The sequence below is a fragment of the Glossina fuscipes genome, unplaced genomic scaffold (genome assembly GCF_014805625.2).
Source record: "Glossina fuscipes isolate IAEA_lab_2018 unplaced genomic scaffold, Yale_Gfus_2 0, whole genome shotgun sequence".
NCBI lineage: Eukaryota > Metazoa > Arthropoda > Insecta > Diptera > Glossinidae > Glossina > Glossina fuscipes.
Window position 1 is genome coordinate 27,588,700 of NW_023998414.1, and position 26,288 is coordinate 27,614,987.

General features: G+C 32.9%; 1 protein-coding gene across 2 annotated transcripts in view; it reads right to left on the bottom strand.

The window, feature by feature from the left end:
- Positions 1 to 26,288, bottom strand: part of LOC119632458 — a 108,134-nt gene that overhangs the window by 9,883 nt on the left and 71,963 nt on the right. Inside the window, exon 2 of one of the 2 annotated variants that reach the window (XM_038025378.1) lies at positions 65 to 294. The exons of the other annotated variant lie outside the window; for it this stretch is intronic. The gene's annotated coding sequence lies outside the window, so the exon portion shown is untranslated. The remainder of the gene's footprint in view (positions 1 to 64; positions 295 to 26,288) is intronic. 2 annotated transcript variants of the gene reach the window in all.

The window sequence follows — 26,288 nt, forward strand, 5'->3', positions numbered from 1 at the left end:
TTTTTTTTTTTTTTTTTTTTTTTTTTTTTTTTTTTTTTTTTCATAGGTTCCATGAGAAACTTACTTGAATATGTTGCTTCCTTTAAAAATTCAAAACAAAATCTTTGCAAATTACTCTTGTTATTGTTACCATTAACAACAATCGTATTACGATTTGTGTGTGATGGCGGCGGTGACGGTGATGGCGGCGGTCGTTTTTAAGTTTTCCTTCAGTTTCATGCGAGTCTCTGAGTCAGTAGTAACCACGTATGTGGAATCATACGATAACTGTGTGTCCACAATTTACTACCGAGTCTGAAAAGACAATATACAACAAACAAAAATTTTTTTTTTTCTGCTTCTTTTCGTTTTTGTCTTTTTGGAAAAACGAATTTATTGAATATGGGTTTGCTTCTACGGTATGAAAAATCGTAATGCGGTTACACTTTGTTGTCGTTGATGATGGTAATGGCGGTGAATTGTGGAAGAATTTCGTTGTTGCTATTTTTTTATTTTTATTTTTTTTTTATTCTTTATATCACAAATGAAATGCGAGTATGAGAAAACAATTTTAGTATTTTTTTTTTTTTTTTTTTTTTTTTTTGTTAGTTTTGTGGTCTTTGAACACACGACTACATGGCAAATATGGTGGGTATGTGAAAAATTTTAACAGATAACCAACATAATTAACGTCATAACATGATGGTGTTAATTGGTTAAGAAAACATTGAATGGAAAAGAAAAACAGGTAGAACCTGTCAATAATATAAACTTTAACTTAACATATTGTGTGTGTGTGTATATATATATATCTATAACGTAACGAAGTACGTATGAATAAAGTTATAAAAGATTGTTCAATACTTTTGTTCATTTTTTTGGAATCAAATTTTTGTTAAGCGGAATTTGACCTGATTTTAGTTGCTGTACATTAATTAATTACTGACACTTTTGAAAATGTGAAACAAAGTTTTCTTCTTTTTTTTTTCCAATGGGTTTTCTGCATTCTCTATCGCAAGCTACACTTGGAAGGGTTTTTATAAAATGTTTGTTTTTATTTTGAAGTAGCGCGCCCTAGCTGTGTTTGCATCTTTTACTTATTAAAGCAACATATTGGAGTAGGGAAAGGAAACGAATAATTTTGTAAATAACTTATCCGCTTAAAATTTTGAAAGCAATAATGACATAAAGTGGACTTAATCTTGTTTATTCTTCGAATTTTATTTGATTGTTTTACATCACGCTCGTAATTTATATATTAATGTGAATGAACAAAAAACAACAACAACAACAACAAAAAAAAACAAGTAAGAAAGTTATATTCGGCCGGGATCGAATCTCGCATACCTACCACTATGCTTTTCGCATTCTACTCTTCAAATTCTTTTATTTGATACCCATATCGCTGGTATTCTTGACAAAAAAATTAATTATCCTCTCTGCCGTATTCATGTTAGAATTAATCCATTTTTAACTGCCTAATATATCTTCATTTGCGGAATGTACAAAATAATTTTAAACACTTCGTCTTGTTTGCGTTATGATAAATAAGCATAAAACGTCAAAAGACTGACAAAAAAAATAAATAAAATTTAATTACTCGCGACTTTATGTGGGTAATGCAGATTGGTTCCATTTTTGGACCTAGAGAGTAAAGTGTTTCGCAAACATAAATGTGGGAATTTTAGCCCCTCTAATTTTTATACGAGAGAAACGAGAAGAAACCCACAAATTTTTGTTAAGAAAAACGGAGTAGCGTTCAGTTTATGCCCCACTACGGGCCTTTGCTCTCACCAATTTGCCACCAAATTTGAAATCGATATTTTCATTTTTGCGACCAGCAAAGTGCCAACAACAACCACCGCACAGACACATAGACGGACAGACATGGCTAAATCAACTCGGGATTTCCAGCTGATCAAGAATATGTATACTGTATAGGGTTTCTGAAGCTGAAAAAAAAAACGCTTTGAAAATGAATAAACTCCCCAATCTTACAGTGATGGGTATAAAAACAAACTCTTGAATCGATAGAAATTAAAAAATCTCGAATATTTGTAAGAGCCATGTGAGAATGCGGGTCGTCGACACATCTACAATTACAAAAAATATTCTATTTCAAATGAGTGGCATCCGGGTCGCGGATCAAACCGTTTATATTATCCATTTGTTGCTTTTCATACAGACGATCCAAGTACGGAGAGAAAAACTAATCTGGGACGTGATGGAGAGCAATATAAATGTTCAATCCATAAACGAGCATAGCTTTCTTACTTGGTTTTTGATATCGCAACAGTTGCTAAATCAAATTCGGATCTATTTTAAAAACCAAAAAAAAAAGAAAAAAAAACAATAAAAAAAAATCATTGAACACTAATTAGTGGTTGACACTCGGCGTACGTTTTCCGGGTTGACTTAATTGAAAGACAGTTTTGTTTGCATTCGATTGTTGTTATCAATCAACTTTAAAAAAAAAAAAAACTTTTGGATTTTTTTATTTTTATTTTTTTTTATCAAAAATAATTGGCCTTCTAGTGACAAAACATAAACAATACAAATAAATCTTTACGGCATAACCTTGTGCATAATATGAACTATTGAAGGTATTTCACACCGACTACTTCAATTTCACATGTTTATATTTTTCTTTGAAATCATTCCATATATGTGTAAAGATTTTTCGCTTTGAAATTCTTCAGAGAGTATTCATTTAGCTTATCTAAGTCAATTTTTTTTATTTTTTTAAGTGAACAATTCCTCATCCGTACGCATCAGTGATCCGAAAAGATCTACATAACTATTGGTTGATATCCATTTTACGTCGATGATCTGTCATTGGCACGAATCAAGTTGAAAAACTGATGATAAGCTGCTAATTCTTGATTATCGTAATTAAAAGCTCGACTAAATCCTAAGCAGGGAAATTACTGCGAAGCGTAGCGATTTTGTTTTTTCTTTATTGGTTCAAGACTTTCATTACTTGAATTCCCTAGAATAGCTGAAAATAAATGATTTCTTTGCGATTTTCGCCTTCTTCGCAAGCGTTTGGATAAGAAGTGCCTGTGTCAAATGAATACATTTCGGGAAGTTGCATCCTCATGTCTTACTTTTTAATTTGTAATACACTCACAAATATCTGATGTAACTGATTGGGTTCATTCAAAAAAAGCACTTCTAAACAAGTGTAATGTCAGTTAGGTTTCGTTCAGATAAGCGTTAAGTAGATAGATATAACGGCGCCGAGAGCGTTTTGAAAGCTTGCAATGCTTTAGGATGATGTTTCGGCTCATGAATTATATATTTTTCTGCCAATTCCTTCGCCATCGCGCATGTGCCGTTGACAGGTACCCATAAAAAAATGGAATTTTCGAGCATAAAATCGTCGAGATTATTTGAATATGGAAGGGCATTTTTATGTTGCTCGAAACACAGACTAATGAAAAAATAAAAAATAAGTAAAATTGTATTGGGTTGTGACCGAATCTTTTCTACCCATCACTGTTATTTTAGGAGAGACTGAAGAACTAATTTTTCATATTTTATAATATTGGATGGGCGAGGCTGGTTTTTTCTGTTCGGATGTGTTCAGAGTAAAAGTATGTTTCGCATTTTATGAGCTACAAGCAAACAACACGGAAATCAAATGTGATCACACTTTTTACTGCATAGGCATATGGGTATTGTTGGCTTCTCCTTTGAACGGTTTAAGTCATTTTCGAAATCTTTTGCGTATTTGTAGGCGACGCATTCATTGCTGCGAACAGGAGAATATTCAACACAGATACTACACGGTCGGTCAGACGGACAGACGGACAGATGAACAGAGGAATATGCTTAGGTGCATTGCGAATTTAAAACTGGCCAAGATTTCGAAGCTCGTTTCGTGCGTGGATATTCGTTAACATTTTTGTCCAGGTACTGCAGCATCGCCCATAGAAGATACGTTTAAATTTTTGTACATTTAACGGCTATAGTTTATGAATAATGAGCTGGAAATCAATTTCTTATTACCGTTGAAAAACAGAGGTGGCTTCAATGTACGTAATATTGTAGGTGTGTTCCCGGACCAAGTTAGCCCATTTTCACTATCAACCTGCGTGCAAGAACTTGCAATGTTTCTGTCAAAGTTGAGGTCGATTAATTCATTGTTGCAGTCAGAAGCGCCTCTACAATAGGCATTACACAGATGGACGTACAATTAAACGGACAGACTGATACGCTTAAATCGATTTAGAAATTGATGCTGATCAGGAGAGGATAGACGTTGTACTAAAGATATTCGTCTCTAGCCGAACATAATATTTTTATTGCTTTCACATTATTTGTGTATATGTGTTTATAAACATAGTTTTTATTGTGGATGAAACTTTCGTGCAAATCTGTCATCTTGTCATTGTTCTAATCGGACAAAGGAACAACATTACAACAACTGGCGATCCTTTGCAAAGCTTAAAATGTTTAACTTATTCGTACTTTGGATTCACTTATATTTCTGTTATTTTTCACATATTTTGCTATACTCCTTCTCAATCTTGTTCTTGACTCCTCCTGTCCTTAGCGTTTCACCGACACTTTAGCACATTTAGCACGTTTTTTACTTCTAAGGCCAAACATAATAAAGTTAAAGCTTTTTTAACATTTCTATTGTTTTACTGCAGTTCCTGTGTTGTCGTAAAATTCCGTCATTGTCCGGTATACCGATATTATTCTATTCTTCTCTGGGACTATGCAGCAGCAAAATTGCCGCGTATCTGCAAATAATTTTCATCTAGTAAATGCTAAAATTGCTCAGTTTGGCAGCTAGTAATTATAGCAATTTACACTACGGTGACACATATGTGAAACACCAAATCAATTTAATATGATATGATATTTGATTTCAGCAACCAAAACTGTTTAATTTTCCTGTCAGCTGTATACAGTATTAGCAAAGGCACGCTTGCATGCCTCCTTATTGTTGAGGGGATAGATAGGCTTACATATGCCGAGCGAGGATATAACATCGTTTTGGGAATTTGCTATATTTGCTTTTCTCCGTTGACACAAATCTTGCATGTATGTAACCTTTTGTGCCTGCCTACCAAAATGAAAAGTTTGCAAAATTTCCACACACTTGCATATACCGAAATCGTCTATTTATGGGCGACAAATTGAAATTGTCTGAGTTGTCGGCGACGAGCTGTTGGATGATTCAAGGGCTTTAAAACTTTTTAAAGAGTTTCGCTTTCTATCCTACACCACTCGCGGTTCAAGAGTATATTAAGTTTGTTCGAATCTATGCTTCAACTTTCATTCCAAAACCAGACGAAAAGAAGAATTAGCAAAGAAGGATATGTTGCCGCGAACTTTTGCTCTGCTCAAATTTATCTATATACTTTTGTTGTTGTTCTAAAATGTAACAAGTGCTTGCATGTATTTTGATCACTGATAGGCAGCGGTTAAATTCGATGATTTTGAAACTATAAAATAACTATAATAAGTTTTCCATTTAGCGTCACTGAATCAGTCAGTGTATACAGACGCTAATCATGGAACACTTTGTTGTTTGAATTAAAGAAATATGCTGCCGAAGCATGTCAAATATATTTAGAAGCGTACGGTAGTGCTCGGTTTAAAATTGATGATTTTGATGTCAATGATAAGGGATGGTCTGCAACCAAGGACCAAGAAAACGCCACTTTGAACAATTTCGACATCAATGGCTTCATTGGTTGCCAGGCAAAAAAAAGAAGAGTTTTCTATGGTGTATTGTGACTGGCGATGAAAAGTGAATCTATTGTGTCAATCCTAATCGCAAAAAGACAAAGCCCAGGATATTCAATCATATCAACAACGAAGCGAAATATTGATGATAGGATCAGTAAGATGTAAAATCGAACGAAACTGTCAGTGCAGATGTCTGCCGAAGTCACTTGAACAACTTGAGTGATGTGTTGTTGCACAAAACGGACCAGCAATAGCGATTAAGAGATTTAAGTCATTCTCTCATTATCAAGGATACACTGTTGGAGCTGGAATGGGAAGTTTTCTCGCACCCAGCCTTTTGATTACTACTTGTTCACATCGATGCAGCTTGGCTTAGATGACGCGGTGACGAGTATAAAAGATTTGGTCGCGATTGAATACAATTTTCTTTGTTATTTATTTTATTTTATTTTATTTATTTATTTTTTTTTGCAAAGTTCATAACGAAAGCAAAAGATACTACTTACTATTTTATGAAACAGATATTCAATACCTATTGAAGTGTTTAATATAATATCTAAGGTGATAGGTAAGATTTGTTATGAAACTTTCTACTATTTTTTAGTAATTCATCCTCATAGTAATGGTCTACGTCTAATAGCTTTAGCTATTTTGACTCAAAAGAGATTGTTTGTTTTACCTTCAGCTATAATTGCAATGACAGTAGAAAAATATCTTATAATATATTATAATAAATATTAAATATTAAATATTAAAGAAGGAAAGGTAAAAAAAAAAAAAGGGAGAAATTAGTTGATTCATGCACACCCAGTTTAAAGTTTAATGAATTTATAAACTCTTCAATAAATATTAACGCGAAAGCTGATTATTTTATTTAACTTATTCGCAAAACATCATTCGCTTATACCCAAGAACATGAACTGATGAGATCATGAATATTGCCATGAAATTATAAAATTACAGAGAAAGAAAAAATGATTTTTTTTTTTTTTCTATCTATTTTTCTTTATTTATTTATTTTGTTTTTTTTTTTTTTTTGTAAACGTTGACAATTCAATTACTACAAGTAAAATTGTAATCACACATATATAGAAAACGAGAGAAAATGTTGTTTAATTTTGACCTTTCGAAAGCATGTCGTTGCATTGCCAAGTGTACTGATTGATAGCTCCATTAAGCGAAAATTACTGATTTATGAGCACATATAAACCTGCAGTCTTTTACTGTACTAATAACGTACAGGAGAGTGTTAATGTTCAAGACATAGATACAAAAAAACAAAAAAAAAATAAAATAAAAAATAGTTAAAGTGAAAGGTAAAAAGGCATCCGTTGACTTTATTCATTCGCTTACTGGCCTGGCCTGGCCTGGCCTGGCTCTTATAGATTTTTATTGCCAACATTTTGCAATTTCCAACACAAATTCATTTTATATTTCAAGATTTAATTCTTTAACTAATGTTCTTACGTTTATTTCACTTTATTTGCACTGTTATTGGTTGCAGATGACTTTAACTCTATATTGGTTACTTTGCGTTTATATAATTTAATGGTTGTTCGCTCTACTTTTATTTGAAAACTGCAGAAAAATTATATACGGTTTGAACTGTATCTTTCAATGTTTCTCTACTCAAGTTGAAAAAAGAGAAATGTCGTAAACGAATTATGTTTATTATGATGCATGATAAACAATAAACAACACAATATTCGGTTCCGTTTATTTTGTTGTTTCTGTTTTTCTGTTTTTCTGATGTCCTCTGTACGCATAGTATGCATCAGGGTGGCTAGAGAGAAGTGAGAAAAGAGAGAAAGATAGAGATTGGGTACAGCCGAGCGAATGTGTACCCAATAGGTGCAAGCGTTCATTCACTCCCCGCGAATGCGAACGTGCAAATAAGGAAATGGGGATCGGCGCAGTCTGTACTGTAATGTTTGCATTATAATGTCAGATATCTCAGATTAGGCGATCGATTTTTTCTCGACTCTCCGTCTAAACGTGAGTTTTGTACGCGACACAGCATGTTACAAGAATCGTGCAGTTCGCTAAACTGTTTAATCGCCATGAGTGCCAATGATAAGTCATAATAAAACACTACAGGTTTTCATACGAAACCAATATAGGCCCGCCATGGACGACATGGCGTCTTCTTGAGGATAGCCTTGGCTAAGACGTACAAGATGTCTTTGATGGAAATTAACTAAAACAGTTTGTGCTAGCATGTGCTGTCATGAGGCTCGGAGGAGATTATTTTTAGATCAAATTGACAAATGGATTAACAGTAACCTAATTAACACTTGCAACTTACTTAAGCCCATTACAATGAAAATGATATGAAAGAATGAATGGAAACACTTTGCTTGTTGAATCAGCCAGTTGCCGTTAAGAGATCTTCATATTTGACCTATGTTCGAGAATACTACTTGGTTAGTAGCTCTCATAGTTTGTTTTTCAGATTCGAATTTTTACCCTTAAGTTGTTTACCGTAAGTGTTGTTTTGTTTCATTCAATGAGCTCATGCCGAAGGCAAACGTTGACGTTTTTAGCAATTCTTAGATATATTAAACGAATTAAACGCATTATTGTGAGCGTTTCATTTAATCTCTTTATAAAATTTTGAATAGTTATTTATTGGTCTTTTGCAATTAGATTTTTTCCTTGCCCTTTATAAACTTTATTTAACTGACAAAAAAGAAAAAAAAAAAAACAAAGAGAAAACATGAAGTTATATTGAGAGATCAATCTGTAGAACGAAATTTTTAAAACTACTTGTAACGTGTGTGTTCCATTATGCAATTAATATCAAAACATTTGCATTTACGTTTGTCAGTGCCTTCTTGTCTCTATGGGAAATAAGATACGTCAAATATGTCAAAAATGTTCTTGTTTTTGCATTCCAACTTAAAAGAGAGTTTAAAGTAACAGCAAACAAAAAATTTTATTCTACTTGTTTACAACTTAACTTAGTCCGTTGCGTTTGATATCATTTCTCAAGAGGAATACATGTTAACATTGAACGAAGTCCTTTCAAATATTTGTTACGCTATTTTAATAATAAAAAAACGGGAAAAAATTTCTTTTTAATTAAACCATTAAATGTGAAATAATTGACCAGCAGGTTCATATCTCAATCATATCAAAAAAAAAAAAAACCTTTTTTTTTTTTTTCTCTACATATTATCAAGAATTTAAAGGATTTTTTTATCCCACTAAGTGCAGCATGCTTCACCATCCTCTCGGCCTTCTCTCTCGAAATTATGTCGCGATATGCATATGTCCCGGACTTAAGATATATTTATATCATCGCTATGCGCTACAACAAATAATTGAAATTCATTTACGATTATACTATGAGTACTAGTTGAGTAAACTGCAGGACATCTGATAAGAATATTTGTATAAGAAAGCTTCTCTTCCGAAGAGTGCAATGTATGCTGACGTTGTAAGTAAGCGTTGGTAACAATATGAATACGAATATTTTTAAGCCATATTGTGGCCGTATCGTCCAGTAGATAAGATAAGGCGTGGCCAGTCAGTTCGTAATAAGCCTGGGTTCACTTCCCCATGCGGTAGACTATACTTTAATTTTGATTGGTGTGCGCGGCAAACGAAACATATACTGAAAGTCTACTATCCCTCCCTCCCCGCTCTTCTTTCAAATGATCGATTAACGTATAGGGGAGATTCGGTAAAAGTGAACGAAAGGTATCTTTCAAGATGAAATCTTAACATGTGATGGTTAAATGGTAAATTGCAAGGAGGGAAAATGGATGATATCATGTGAAATCAGTCTTCAGCTATAATTTTGCCGTAATCACTTTCTCAATAAGCAAACTTATCGAGCTTTGCATCCAAGTCAAGTACATTTATGCCAGCAAGATTTTAATGCTACGCTTATCGACCAGTTTTGGAAAAAAATTTGAAGTATTGAATGTCCCTGACGTAGTTGACACAACGAGGCATTCATTATTGAAAATGCAGTCAGATTAAAAATACAAATAACTGATTAAATTGCTAAAAATTTGAACTTATTTTATAAAGCAATTTAAGGTCGTTTTCTATTCGTATAGAGGTTTGTTTTTAAATGCTGCTGTGTGATGTCATTGCAGGCAGAAGTTTTTATGAGTTTGGCATGCAATAAAAGCAAAAAAAAAAAAAAAAAAAAAAGAGAAAAAAAAAAAAAAGGAAAAGAAACGAACAAAAAATGCTAACAATAACCAGCAGCAACAACATGTGCAGTTAGCTTGGAGCAGTGTTTAAACTCCTTTAAACCTTTTACTTGAGTCACATACAAGTACATGATTGTTGTTGAACACTATGTAGTAATAGTAGTAGCTGTAGTTGTTGTAAGATTCCCTGTCTGTACGTCGCTACAAGTTATTGTGGTTTGTTTTTTCATTCCTCCAGCAAAACACAGTATGTTATGCATTTTATTATGTTTTTTCTCCATTTTTGGTCGTTTTTGTTTGTTTGTATTTCCTTTACAAAGTATTTGTATAGATATCTTGTAAACCATGGCTGAATAAGCATTACTTCACTTGGTGCTTATTGTGTTTTTTTTGTATATTTGTATATATGTGTTTTATTATTACATTTGTGTTGTTTTTTTGTTTCTTGTAAGTCTTATGCTATTTTGTTTTTAGTTTTATTTTTTTGTTTTTTTTTTATTTTTTTTTTGTTTTGCTAGTTAAACCAATATTGTCGTCATCGTCATCATCGCCGTCATTATTATCAGCACTTTAACGACATACACACTTATACTTATGTTTAATATTCAATCCCCTTCCTCTTTGCATTTGAACTTTTAAACCGGTTTAAATGCAACCAACCAACTAACTTAACTCACTCACGACGACCCACTGAAATATGCGCTAACATCTTAAAGTATGAAAATATCATTAAATTTAGCAAAAAAAAAAAAAACAAAAAAAACTGAAGCTAATCTTATAAAACCACAATAAATACCGTTATATTCGAGAAAGCAAAACACATACACAAAATGTGCAAAGAAAAAAAAAGAAAAAAAAAAAAGATTGAACTACATTTATTTTTAAGCAAATAAGCTTAAATTGTTTTTCTTTTTTTTTTTTTATTAATTTAGAAACACACACACACACACACAGGAAGAGTTATAGGGAGAAAAGTAAGAGGCGAAGATGCGAACTGAGTAAGGGGGTCGGATGAATCCGTTCGCCCGCCGCAACTCATGAGTGAAAGGTGGTGTATTCGTTGGTTTTGTTCATCCGTTAGCGTACTTGGTGGGCTTTTGTATATTTATAACGGTTAACTTTTAACTTGCAATACAGATTCATTTTGCCTGCAAAGCATGAATTCTTTAACTATGCTCTGGCATTTAATTTCAATTCATTTCACTGTTAATAGTTACGACACGGACCCATTGTAATAACATAAATTAAGACAAGATTTTCAAACCGCAGAAAATTCGTCGACCTATAACTTATGCCTCTTAGCATAGCCCTCTATATAGCCATTGTCACAGCATCAGCCTTCTCATGCTGCTGCTCTTAACACTCGCAGATCTCAACCTGCGCAACAATGTTTTAATTGATATGCGATACAAAACGAGATTAACGAAATTTTTCTATTACAAGTTTACTGAAACTCCAAATAGAATAACAAATTTCGTTACGTAAGAGAAGGGCAGTGAACGCGTCATTTATAGGGATAAGGGAATTTTCATGCCCGATAAGCAGTCAAGATCGGTTAACTTTTATTAGGATATACAGAAATAAATAAACATAAAGCAAAAATATATTATATAAATAGTAATAATATGACTAAGCATTTCATTTAGTCTGTATTAGGTAGCAGTGGTGCGACATAATCAATATGTGAAATAACGATTTGGATTCATTCATACTCAACGTATGCAAATAATGTTAGTTAACGTAATAGAAATGGAAAAAGGTTGCATTGAATCCTTTCGTCTTGCAAGTTCTTGGACATATGGACATAATATGTTTATTTAAGAATTTGATATTTCTCATTTAAAGAAAATCCTAGAAGGATCCTATCCGAACCTAACCTAACCTAACCAGATAATTGTTAGGCCCAAGTTCTTAGTACGTTTTATTTTGTTGAAGGGTATATCACATACGTTTCGAGGGCTTTGAATATTGTCAAATAGGGAAAGCGCTATGCTTAGTTGGAGACGCTATTAGATCGTGCCGGGTGATAAACACTTAATGCATTACGGTAATTAAAGCGCAAAATAGGCGAACCGTTAACATTAACGGTGATCCTGAATATCTATGACGCTCCGAATTTAGGGATGTCAGCTGCATACACAGCACGATGAGCTGCAGTTGAGCGGAAACCAATTACAGATAATGAAAATGAAACATAAATTAAAGGAAAACCGCTTGCATTTATAAGAAGACTCAGCAACTTAAAGACGCTTAGCCTTAAACAGCAAAAGCCGTTGAGGAAATGTTAGCATTGTTGAACATTGTTGGGACATACCATCTTTCTTACTGTACTCACTAGATACAACTGCTTGTGATAAAAACTGGTTTAAATCGGAGGTATATTATTTGCCCGATTGAACGAACGATTTCGGTTATATTATATAATAATATCCAGAAGATGGCTTTCGTCGCGAATAGCCCCAAAAGGCCTGCTGTCCTGCGAAATGGAATTTATATTCAAAAATAATGCTTTGCGATGAATTTAATTTTCGCAAAAATTCCTTAAGGCATTTACGTACTACTTAAGGTTTATATAAAACCAATACCATAGTTATACCATAGATTTAGTTTTCCGTTTAGTTTATGAAGCATGATTAAGACAAATATCTCTTCAGTTTTTTCGAAACAACTGGTTTAGAGTGATGATTTCGTTTATTTGCCAGTTGAGGGCAATTCGTGTTGTTTAGGGCGACTTGAAAATTGCGTCAACGAAAAAATGAAGCTGTGATTTTTTATGACTTTCGTTATAGTTTGTCAAGATAAGACCGCATCGATTAACTTGATTCCGTTTTTGGTGATGAGGGCTCCATCGTGAAACGCAGATGAAACGTGTTTAATCGCGGCCGCTATTCACTTCCTGCCGTGCAAAAGCAGTAAATATGCAAGAAAATATTTCTGTTGCGTAGTTGTCGAAAGTTAATATATATATTCCTAGCTGATGGCTAGACACCAAACCTCAAAGTGAAATGCAAGATCTGTCCAATTGCGAAGATCTTCTTGATCGGTGTGACAACACGCCTGCCTTTTGCTGTTTTGGCAAATTGCTTTTCAAGGGGATAATTCGTTATAGGTCTCTTAAATTTCCCTTTAAGCGTAATAATCATTTTTTTAACTTTTTTTTTAAATGAACTTCACTATGGCATTTTGATCCGCCAATTTGGAATGTTTGAGGTACGAGTGTTTTTTATGTGAATAGTCTACAATACTTGTACATACATAGCTCGCAATTTTTGTAGGGGACGTCATCTGTAAAATATTTCTATTTCTGAGCGAATTTGTTGGTGATTGTGGGCGAGTGGTGGGAGGGGGGAGGGGGGGGGGGGGGGGTAAAAAATCGTTATACCCCTTTTAAATTCACCTTTAAGCGAAATTATCACACTTTTACCTATTTTTTAAATGAGTTCAACTATGGCTTTTTAATCCGCCAAGTAGGAATGTTTGAGGTACGAATGTTTTACGTATACAACCTACAATATCCACATACATATAGCTCGCAATTTTTATAGGGGACTTCGTCTTTAAAATATTCCTATTTCTGAACGATTTTTGTGTATCGGGGTTGTATTCTTATTCAATGACTCATGGGAGTACAAAAATTGCTTTACTTTTTTTGTGTCTTTTTCTCTTTTCTCTGTTTTTTTTTTGTTTTTTTTGTTTTTTGGATTGTTTTAGGTCACTCAATAAAAGAAGAATGTCAAGAACATGTTGTCGATATGCCCGGACATTAGTCTACTTAAGTCTTGCCAGGGTATGCTTTTGAAATATTTCCAAAAATTTCAAAAGTAGTGAAAAACTGTTTATTAAGCATTTGCTTTAATCTGTATTCGAATCAATCAATTGTCGAATATGATAGTAAATGTAATTTATGTATAATTTCGTCATTATTATCATTCACGTAATACCATATATGTGAAAAATCATAATTTAATAATTGAATTTCAAATTAAATTGCGGATTGAAAAATTGAACAAATTTCTTTCTTTATATGTATGTTTGTTTATCTATCTATGTTTGTTAATTTTGCACAAACAATTTCAAGCAATAATTTTCTAAAGTTAGTTTTTGTGCCAAACTTGGCAAACGTGAAGTATCATAAAGTTGAAAGAAGTTTTTCTTTTTTTTTTTGTTTTTGTTGTTTTTTTACGTATACCCGCATATGAAGGTATATTAACTACGTCAATTGTTAAGTAGCGGCAAAGTTAATATGCTTAAAAGATTGCTATTATATCGGATAGGCAATCGTTATTAGATAGTTTTTATCTATTTATCACTGTGCAGATGAATCCGTTTGGCTATTATAGAAATATGTAGAGAGAAAGAGAGAGAAAGAGAGAGAAAGAGAAATAGAAAGAAAGAGAAAGAGAAATAGAAAGAGAGAGAACGAGAGAGAGAGAGAGAGAGAGAGTGAAAAAGAGAGGGAGAGAGAAAGAGAGAGAGAAAGTGAAATAGAAAGGGAGAGAGCGAGAGAGAAAGAGAAATAGAAAGGGAGAAAGAGCGAGAAAGCGAGAGAGAGAGGGAAAGAGAGAGAGAAAGAAAAAGAGAGAGAGAAAGAAAAAGAGAGAGAGAGAAAACCGAAGCTTGAAGACAGACATTTGTATTTTTAGATAATTTTCTCTTTATTTATCTATCCATTCATTCCGTTTAGTTGGGATTAAAATCAGAAATTCAATCTATAAAATAAGATTCATTCGGGTAATCTTACGAAACTATTATCCGCATTTAGGTATACTGGCTTGTTGTTCCGGATCGTTCCGTTCGTTCACCCTCATCTACCTCATTACCTCGTTTATAGAAGGGTGAAATTCCATCTTGGACGGTATAAGCAAAAATTCATATATTTATTGTTAATCGCTTTCGTCGCTTATTTCGTGGTTTATTCGCCTGTTTACACTTACACTTGATTTCGTTGCAGATTCGTTCGTTTCGAAGAAAAACATCTAAAACTCGTGTATTTGATTTGATTGATAACTTTTCACGCTTGGTCGTACTTATCTGTACAACCGTTCGTTCGTCTCTCGTTTTGTCGGACCTAGGGAAGTAAAAAACAAATTTCTCATATACCTTGTTCTTCGTTACTTTTCTATCATCTGCGATCTTGGAAAACAAACAAAATAAAACTTTGTGATCTTAGTCGATTTCTTTACATATTTTGTTACATTTACTTGTCCATCGGTCCGTTCATTTATTCCTTTTAATGCTTAAAGCTATCTAACCTTATCTGCTTATTTAGGTTAAGTTGGCTTGAGTTCATGGTTCAGCTAGAAATACGTCCGCCATGCCCAAAAGTAACAAAAACAGATCTTACTGTACCTATTATTAGGAAAAAGCTAAGCGATTGGTGAGTATTTCGAACTCAATGTAAGGCGAAAGAAATTTCTTTATTCATCGCTAGTAAGTACTGACCGTGTCCTTGGATTTTTAACACCAGAAATACGTAAAAAAGACCACGCAAAATATATACAGTCTCGATCGATTTTGAGATCGTGTAGCATTTTTGGTTTGTCAGTTTGGTTGTTTCGCTTGCTGTGCGTTTGATTGTTTTTTTTGTCTGTCCATCTGCCCGTCTGTACTTATAGTTTTGCCTGCTCATCTTAATCAATTCTCGTACGCTTGTCTATTCGTTTCACTGTCTTTGTGCCTGCTCATCTGCCTTGTTTGTCTGTGTATCTGCCCGTGTGACCATTCCCCATTCGTTCATCTGTTCGTCAGTTTACCATTTTTCTGTTATTTGCTGCACGTAAACGTTGTAACTTAGGTTTAGATATCAGGTTAACAGTTGCAGTAAATGTGTGTCAAAGGCCATTTCAAATTCCTGCAAGAAAAATGACGCATTACACGTCCAAAATGAGAAAAAAAGAATTTTGGCTTACGACTTGGAAAAGTTCGACATCTTCGATCTTCAGCGGAGAAAAAGTTTCGATTGGTCAGTTGATACGCTCATACTATATTAGCTAACCTTATATTATTTCATGTCTCGATTTGAGATGGGGAGTAACACAAATTCGTTCCAAGACGAGTATAAATTTCTTGCGTTTTTTTTTTTTTTTTTTTTGAAAATCCTTTTACCGTTTGTTGAAATTTATTTAAGTTTTATTGCCAAGAAATGAATTATAGAAATACGTATAATTCGATGTAGATGTGTGTATAGGTATGTTAACAATGTCAACGACAGTTTTGCGACATATTTTACAAATCTATATAAACGCATGCATACAACGGGCAACCTACACTGTAACATCTTGTAGAAATTCAATGTAACATTTACGAATGTTTCTTTGTTTGCTTGTTTGCTTGCTTGCTTGCTTGCTCGCTCGCTCGCTTAGATGAATTAAAAATCTCTTTTGCAACTATTATCGAGATATTTGTGCATTTCAACGCAAATATCTGTATGAATAGCCAAAAAAAAAAAAAAAGAAAGAAAAAAAAAAAAATATCGAACTAAAATGAATAAAACAGTCTTTCTAATGTTGTTGTTAAATTGATTTACAATGCAGTCTGTCATGTTTTTATGGCGCCATAAATACAAATTTTGTTCATATACTCGTCGAAACACCAAACAGTGCCTGTTTAAGTATGCACTACTGTCTCCCATAATGGGCATTACTTTTATGCATTTGTTATTTGAATTCGTTTGCATAGATTTTCGTTATATATGTATTCATGTTTATTGCATGTGTGTTAATATGCTTAACACACAATTATTATCCTATAAAATATCGATCTATTACGGAATGCCTTTAAGACAACTAAAAACTAAAAACTAAAGAATAAAAAAAAAACAAAAAACTTTAAATAAATAATTGTATGAATAAATTTGCATATACGTGCACAAATACATACACATATGCATTTATTGTGTTATTTTTATGTATAACTAAACATGTTCCATTTATTTCATGGTCATTATTTAGTCTCTCTTTGGTAACTTAGTGAATGAAAGTAGCAAAAAAAAATTTACACAAAGGTTAGAAAAAAAAAAATAAAAAAAAAAAAAAAAAAAAACAGAAATTTACAAGCATGAGAAAGCGAAAAATGCTACAATAATTTTTTTTATTTTTTTTTTTTTAAATTTTTCATCAATAAAAATAATCAATATAAAGAGCGATTGATAAAAAACTTTTACTTGGCATTATTTATTTGAAGTGAAATGATTAATGAAAACCTATTTGTTTGTTTGTTCGCATTACGTTAGCTTTTTATTAAATTTGATAGCCTAACAATTAGGTTCGATCATGACCGAATCTCATATATTCATCGTTGTTATCCTGAAAGAGACTTAAAAAAAAAAGAAAAAAGGAAAAGAACTACATTTTGATATTCTATAATATAGGGTGGGCGCGGCTGATTTTTTTTAATTTTTAGAACAAAAGTGGAAATTTATATCGTGTTGGTGCTGTAGTTTATGAATAATGAGTAAAAAATCACGGAAAACAAAGATCTTCTCAGTTTTGCTCGCATAACCGCGCAAGAGCTATAAATGTGTTCGTCTACCGGTTTAGGTCATTTTCATTTCGTTTTGCAAATTTTGTATTTGATATCTTAGTTTTTACGAACGTGAGAACGTTTGCCAAAGTTATTACACAGTTGGGCAGACGGGCAGATGGACAGACACACAGATGAAGATGAATTTCGAATTTGAAATTGATCAAGAAGTTATATACTTTCTGAAGTTTTTGAAGCTTGCTTCTGTGCGCTACAATGGTTTGAAGAAAATAACAACTTAATTACAAAATTTTATAAAATTGAATAGGCGTGACTGATTTTTCCCATTTTTATAGAAGGATTGTCCGTAGAATGTACATTTAAATTTTTATAGATTTACTTACCTGCTGTAATGAGCAAAAAATCAATTTTTTATTCCTTTTCAAAAACGGAAGCGCTTTGAGTTGCTTTAGAATTGTGGGCGTGTCGTTCAACCGACTTTGATCATAGTAATCTGCATGCAAGAATTTGCAATGTCACTGTCAAATTTGAAGCGATTTGCGACCAGGAAAATCTTAACATCAGATATTATGCAGACGGACAGACGGACATGCCTACGTCGATTTAGAATTTGACGCTAATCAAGAATATATATGCTTTATGGATTCTCTGATGCTTGCTATTAGACGTTGCACTACGCGTGACAAAATGAATACACTCATCATCAGAGGATGAGGGGCCTTTTTATTAGCGTACCTTTCGTCAGACGAAGTGCATGTGAAAAATTTGGATACATTTTGTTACTAGTTTTTAGTATTTTACGATGAGTAAGAGAAATATTTCGTATACATATTATTTGGATCCGTCTTCTCAGAGAGGGTAGAACTAAGTAGTCCTGTATAGACTGTGGAATAAAACTGAGACTTCTTCATTTGAAAGTATAAGCTGTCACACTAAAGCTTTGAATATGTGTAGGTCTACGCCAGAGACACGTTATTCTTGGGAAACTTTACTTTGTACGTTTAATATAATACGAGGGATAGCGCTGCTAAATCTTTACGAGCGAAGAGCAGTGGATGCTTTACGATATCCAAAGCCCAAACAATCATAGCGCTTGGTAGGCGAACTACCACGATCAACGGTAAAGCTGAATGTCAGGCGCCCCCCCCCCCCCCCCCACATTTGTTGATGTCGGCTGGTCATGGTATATTTTGGACTGTTTCAACCAAGTGAAATCATCACTAAGCAACGCTACCAACAATAAGTGATACAATTGCGATAAAAAACGACCATGATATACCGAGAGTTACGATATCGTTAGTTTTCAGTGTGATGAGACTCGCCCGCATATAGTAAAACTCGCCGGAGACTGAGGGCTACTCAGTTAATAGTTAGCGATGGATAATACTTTGATCAATTTGTTCATTCATTTTCCTTTGAATTAACTACATTTTCGACCATAAAAAAACGGATCTAATTAATTTAGATATTTAATATAAAATATTAATTTCACATATAAATTTATTGGTCAGATTGATCTATTTTTCAGACTCTGCTTTCTGAAAAGTAGCCCTTCACATACCAATCAGGTTTAATTTTTCACATTTTATGACGAAAATAAAGATTAATATAAGGTTTCAAAATTTTTCATTAAATTTAGTGACGTTCGGTAACTGTCGGCTTTTCGGATTACATTGTTTGCGCTAGTTTTCACTTGTGAATAGCTCAGCGAATTTCGATCCTGATTTTTCTCTTGACTTAGTATTCACTCAGCTTCAATGTTTTTTTTTTTTTTTTAAATTACGCCTTAATCACGTGAAATTCATTGACGCGGTGGACGATACCCGAGAATCTTGAAAATTGATTGGTGTTACGAATGCGTTATTACGTCAACAGTAAAGTTTCTTTTGGAAAAAAACAAATGAAAAACATCTTAGATGCCCGGCCTGCATCGTTACCCTAATAACTAACAATCTAAAATAATATCTACTGAGTAAAATGAATATGAAAACATTTCGCATTGAAATTGCCATAGCTTGTATAACGCGTCATCGTTTCTCAAAGTGACCAAGGGTTGTTATGAAAGCGTGCCTTTGTCTTGAAGGCGTTATCAAACGCTATCGTTTCATATTGATTTTAATCGCCCAAGTTAACACATCGCTCAATAAGTTCGTAGAATGACATACAGATGTAGGATCGCTACCGACGAATTCACTTCTATTTTAGATAGTATCAACCCTGAAATGAAATCCGAGCAATAATTTATGCTATAATTTCTTACGAATTCGTTAATACTGACGACATTTTTATGTCATCCTCTGATCTTATCGCGTAATGTGTTAGTTCAAGTACGTCTCTGTTTATTGCCTGCCTTCTCTACACATATGAAATTTTGAATTTCAAAGGTGGGGGAGGGGGGATCTTCTCTAAGTGTGCTGTACGTGTGAAAAACGCAATAACGATGCAACGAAATCTATGCAACGAAGTCTATGAAAAATTCAAATCAGGGATTTTTCCCACTACGATAACTTGAACAATTGAACTCTTGCTGGACATTATCGGGCATTACTATTACTTTTTATTTGTAGGCTAGTGTAGGTGACACGGCCCTTTGTAATTTCTATTCACATCGATGTATTCGATGTATCTCGCATGCGATATTCATCATTGCGTCCGTTTCATAATTCAATTCGTGAAACGATTAGAAACTTCTAAACTAAAGCAACGCAATATCACTGGCTTATCTTAAAACGCTCGTTCGCGTTTAGTAATATATTTTATTGATTATTTTTCGTTCTTAAGTGCTTTCACGTACATTATGTTCGTTCGTCTTCCTCTAAGATAAATTTTATCAGTTCTTAATTAATTATTTTGTATTTAAAGTTCGACTATTTATTTATAAAGTATTTGCACGCAGACCGTTCACTACTTATTTTTTTTTTATTTTTAATGAATTCTTATCTAAATTACTTCCATATAACTGTCAGAGACTTTCTATAGAATTTCTTTGATGAAACACAAAATGTGGGTTAAACAATTAATGCCAGGCAAACAAGGGGCCAATATTATTGATTAGTCATCGGTATACAAGTTACTTTAAAAGATTTCTTTTGTTTTTTTTTGCAAATATTTTCACTAACACAAGATTAATAATTGTCCGTTAAATCGAAATTAATTTTTTAAGTAAAAAAATATGTAAAAAAAAACCTTAAAAATTATGAAAAATAAAAAAAAAAAAAGGAATGAAAAGAGAAGAAAAGGAAAGGAAAAGAAATCATAGCCTGCTAATTCTTCCAATTTTACTAAAGTAAAAGCAAAAATATATATATGTGCGTTTGTACTTGGCGCTGAGTGAAGTGAAGAATAAAATTCAACCCCTCTTCAAAAGAATGGAAAATTACGGAGGCATAGAAAATAATTGAAATGAAAACATTTTCCTTCAGAGTTCAAATTGAAAAGGAGATGGGGCGGAGGGACACAAAGCGAAAGATATGCACAGAGATAGAGATAGATGGATATAACAGAAGTAAAACACATGACTTTAATAACGTTTGACTCTGTACATACTTTGGTTTTTCAATTTCAAGGTCTCTCTCTCTCTCTCTCTCTCTCACTCTCTCTGTCTACATAAAATCGAAAAATATATCAGAACGTATCGCATGTACGCATGAATTGCTTGATAAGCATAACTTTTCAAATTACCGCTATGTCGTATACAGACAGTGGGCATTTAAAAGCCGCATGATTTTTGCTTAAAAATGGCAAAGCGAACAAAACGATATCATTGTAGGTTTAGTGTAGGATTTTTACGATTTTCCATATAGCGGCAGTATACTACACACAATACATCCATACTAAATATGCAGTGAAAATATATTAAAAGCATACCGTAATATAAGACTAAAGCATATTCATTTAAACTTAGATCAACTGCAAACGGTTAGGAATGATGGACAAAATGATTTTGTAAACGTGGGTTCATTCATGAATTTTGGTTTACGCTTATCGTATCGCTTATGCTGTGCAGGAAAGAAGAGAAAAGAACGACAAAAAATCAATTGGAATAAACTGCGTTTACCTTACGTTCATGCTTTTGTGTTTACTGTTGTTGATCATGTTGTTGTCGTTTTTTATTTTTTTTTTTTTTATTTTCAGTTAGCGTTTAACTAACCCTCATCGGGTAACCAAAGTCTTAGCGCCTGTTTAACACATTTCCTCGTTCACTGCTTTACTTATTATTATTAAGTATGTAGATTGTGTTGTATAAGAAATATCAAGAACATTAAAATATTATACATTCGATGTACATAAGCTGCGTGGGTTTTTCGCAAAAACGAATCCATACATATTTATGCATTCATTTTTACAATAACTATTATCGGAGAATAAATTAAATTTGTCATAACATGTTTACACTTTCGAGACGCTATACAGTAAAAGTGTATTTGATTAGAAAAAATAATATATATATATATATTTGTACATAATGTAAAAATTGTCAATCATATTGATCACATCGTCGTCGATTGAGAGAATGACAAAATTGGATTTTCTGCTGCCTACCTATTACATTATCTCTCTCTTCTTCTTCTTCTTCTTCTTTTTTATTTTTCTACTCCTCATCGAAGCATTAGTTGTGTTTGCAATGCATTTTTCATATCATCGACAATACATTTGTTTCTGATCAATCAGAGAATCGAAATCGATTAAACTCTTCTCCCTTAAAAGGTGAATAATATAAAGAAATATTGTATGACATTATAGTTTTCAGCGATCAAAGTTGAATGATTTAGGCAATTTACAAGAGAAGATTCAGACTCAGGTAGAAGGACGTCTTAAAAGTTCTGATCATCCGTAAAATACAAGTCGAATTTCCGATAGATAGATTGACAACTATTACGTGAACATTTTTTTTATCGAAATTGAGATCATGTCATTTAAAGATATTGCTTGGGAATCGGTAAGAAACTTCTCCATATGTATGCATGTTTTACGATCAGTTTTCGTGAATTTTTAAATTAAGAAACCCCTTGCTAGTCCCCCGCGTACATCAACCAGCGCTAGAGAGTCATCTGACAAGAAGTTTGCATTTAAATATGGGAACGAGTTAGTTGCAGGTTCCATCATCCATTGTGCATTTTTCCTTGAGAATTGTGTGATTAGAAACTAAAGCAGTAACAGTTACATTTATTGCCACGCCCTGTTAAACTTCTGATATAGATAGAATTTTTGTATACGTGATCGTTTACGAAGAAGTGAGTTCAGAGAATTTTTTTCGTTTAAGAATACGAGAAGACATTGGGTGATGAGATTTCGACTTAACCTGATTGTTATAGCAATGTCTGTGTTTCTTTTATACGATAGCCGACTGACAGTGGTGGTGGCATTGGTGTGTGACATTTCTTCCCTTATGTCTTTTCAAACGTCCCGCTATTTTCACATGTGTACGTGTGCCTGTGTTTGGTTTATACGATTTTGGAGAATTACAATGAGACTTTAGGCCGCCATGCGTTAGTTGTGGCATTAAATACAGCGAAAATACCGACTAGACACATTGCTAGATATCTAAAAATTCATTACACGCACATATATGAGTTTCATGTACATTTTACATTTTATATTGTGTATGCCATACCATAATTTATGTCAGTTAGTTTGGTCTGCGTTTTCATTTTTATTTTTGTTGTTGTTGTTGTTGTTGTTGTTGTTATTATTATTGTGCATCATCCACACTCATTTTGTTGAGCTTAAACTTAGTCATAGGGTAGTAGTATATGTAAGTCCTAACCCCAAGTGCAACCGATGCCTGTAACCCCCATTACTTTTGTTTTCATCCCCTTTCCTTTCGCAATCCGAAATGTACCCCGATGCGTATGTGCTTTACTTTAGTCGCTTTGGCTTTTGTGGCCTTTAAATAATTTTCTCTTTTCCTTCTTTTATTTTCTCTTTTCGCATTTTTCTGCCTAACGAAATTCATTTATAATAATTTTTATATTTTTCATTTCGCTTCAACTTTTCCGTTCATTTCCGGTATATGTGGAAGCATTTAAATTCTATAAAGATTTCTGAGAATGCTTTTAATGAAAAATACATCCTATGCATGCATCTGCATTTCTAAGGGTTTCTTTTACTCTTTGCTGTTGTCGTGGTTGTTGTTGTTTTTTTTTTTCTTTTTTCTTGTTGATTCCACCCCGGATACAAAATATTTCTCGTATATTTATATACATTTGTAAACAAAATTTTGTATATTTTTTAAAAATATTTTTGATTTTCTTAATCTCATAAGATTTGTGTTTAGCTATTTTTCGTTTGCTCTCAGTGAAACAGATGTATGTGTATATATATTCCGTTATGTTAACTTATATTCCACACACAGATCGAGGGTTATTTAAGTTGAAAAATTTGTTGTGCAAAACATGATGTGGGGCTCGTATGCCTTACATATATATGAATGTAGAACTTGCAGGAAAGCATTCGATTTAATTTGGAAATCCACCACCAAATGTTCCAAGGTAGACTACAATTATTTTTTTTTTTTTTTTTTGTTATGTTATTCATAACCGGTAGTCGAGCGTATGTATACTTGACAATGAAAAAATTCCGGATAGATTTAATCATGTTTGCGTAGCGTTTAACTCCATATGGGTCATAGCAATGGAATGAAAGTTTCATGCTTGATTTCTGATTGAGTTTCTCTGATCGACCAACGAGAGCATTGAATTTTCCTACAATCAAGTCCGTAAAAAAAATGAACAAATTGAAAAATTTTAAAATAGTATTATTTTCCAGTTAGGTACGCACAAATGTCTGTCCCTATCATCGCTTATGCTCAGTACGTTAACCGTATGTAAAATTTATATATTGCTTGCACTGACATCTCTTACTAGAGACTGAGGAGTGTTTAAGAGGCCATCAAGGTACATACTCAATAAAGAATCATTAGTCGTTTCAATGTTTTCCTTCGGTCCTTCGGTCCATCTCTCTATTTGCTTTGTCTACCAAAACCCGCATAAAGGAACTTAAAACACTAGATGTTTAACCGTAAGTGTGATACATTGGTGCAACTCCTAATATCATTTATGGGTATATGTGTGGACTTTTTCATCTACATGTACACATAGCTCTTATTAAACGTCTTATTTCCATATATATATGTCTTTTTATCATAGGTGGTGAGTTCCAAATAATCATGTACGAACACATAAATGCTATAATTTTTCAAATTCTTATAGCACATGGTTGCAGAATGATATGATGATATCTTGGTTTAATAAAAATATCTTACTTGTTAACTCGAAGTTTGAACCAAATGCGTTTCTCTTACCTGGAAATAGATTAAAAAAAAAAAAAAGAAACATTTTTATCTCAATGAATTGATTTGGTTAAAGTATATGATTGTAAAATCAATTTCAAATAGGTGCTGGCATATATTTTGATCAGTGAAATCTATTGATGAAAATGACAACGTAATGCGAATTATGAATTTATACAACGGTTCAATGCGATGATATTCAGTTTTCGCTTAACATAACATAACATAACATAACAGTTCTCTATTTAGTATTATTGAGTTATTCAGTGGAACGCTCAATATTGCAGTTCATTGCACTCATTACTTTTGTTGTTTGATTTGAAAAAAAAAAAAAAAAAAAAAAATGATCAAAATATATGCAAGCACCTCATAAACTGATTTCTCTTTAATTTATTGCAATGGATGCATAGATAGTAGGGTTCGTAGGGAACAATATTTAAGTTTAGTTTAATGTTTATAAGACGAATAGATTGCGAAATCGCTTCGAATGCTGATCTCAAAAATTGAATTCGAACTATCTGTGTTTGCAAAAAACTTATAAAACCACAATAGTTAAGCATTTTTTGCTTAATTATTTTTGTTTTTATTGTCTTTAGTAAATATATTTCAAAATTAACGAAATTACATGACCGCACTTGAACGTAACCGCCAATCATGTAAGTGCATAAGTTATCGTAATATAAAGTCATATATATTTTTATGTACATACGATTGGCAGTATCGTTCACCTACATATATATCTATTAATATCGCTGTAACATAATATTTCGAGAGTACGACGTGATCACGCAACTTGGACGTAACGTATATGTATGTAAAGAACGCGTTTAACGTAAAACAACCGTCAAATATGTATATTAAGGTAAGCTGGCGGGACCGTTTTCAAATGCTAGCGAGCGAATAGGGATCGCTTTCACAGTAATCCTCTGTAATCCGGAATGTGTAATTGATTGTAAAAAAAAGTATTAAGCCTTTGGCACTTAAAATTGACAATATACATATTTTAAATAAAAAATAATAAATCTTGTGTATGTTATTTAATTTATTGCCTAAAGTTTTGCGATATTTTGAACGAAAATGTCGTTATGTCCTTACAAAACGTGTGCAATCTGTAAAATACAGATTAGATGTAAGATATAGATATATAGATAGATATTCCAAACACCGATGTAAGTGATAGCCTGACAATGTCAGTTTTAGGTGAAAGTCGTTACAGTGAATCGTTCAATGAAGCTTTAATTCAATAGCGCTTCCCATTAAAGGTCACAATCCTTTGAAACACTAATTTTAAGTTGTCATATATATACATGTATAATATATATATATATATATATATACATATATAATATATATATATATATATATACATACATTTTATAATAATTATTACGTGTAATTTGTAGCATTCCGCAAGCCTTTGGAGATTAAAATTTGCCTTTAAGTGTTCTTTATAAACATTAACCCACACCTTCCTATATAAGCATATATATTTATTTATCTATATATATATATATATGTATAGAAGTGTGTATATGTGTGTATGTGTGTATGAGTTTATGTACACATAATTGGTATACTGCTCATGACTTTTTATAGGCCTTGAGGGGCGAATATAAACCATGAAGTGTCGTCTCCTCTTCGTTTACCCGTTAACAGATTAAATC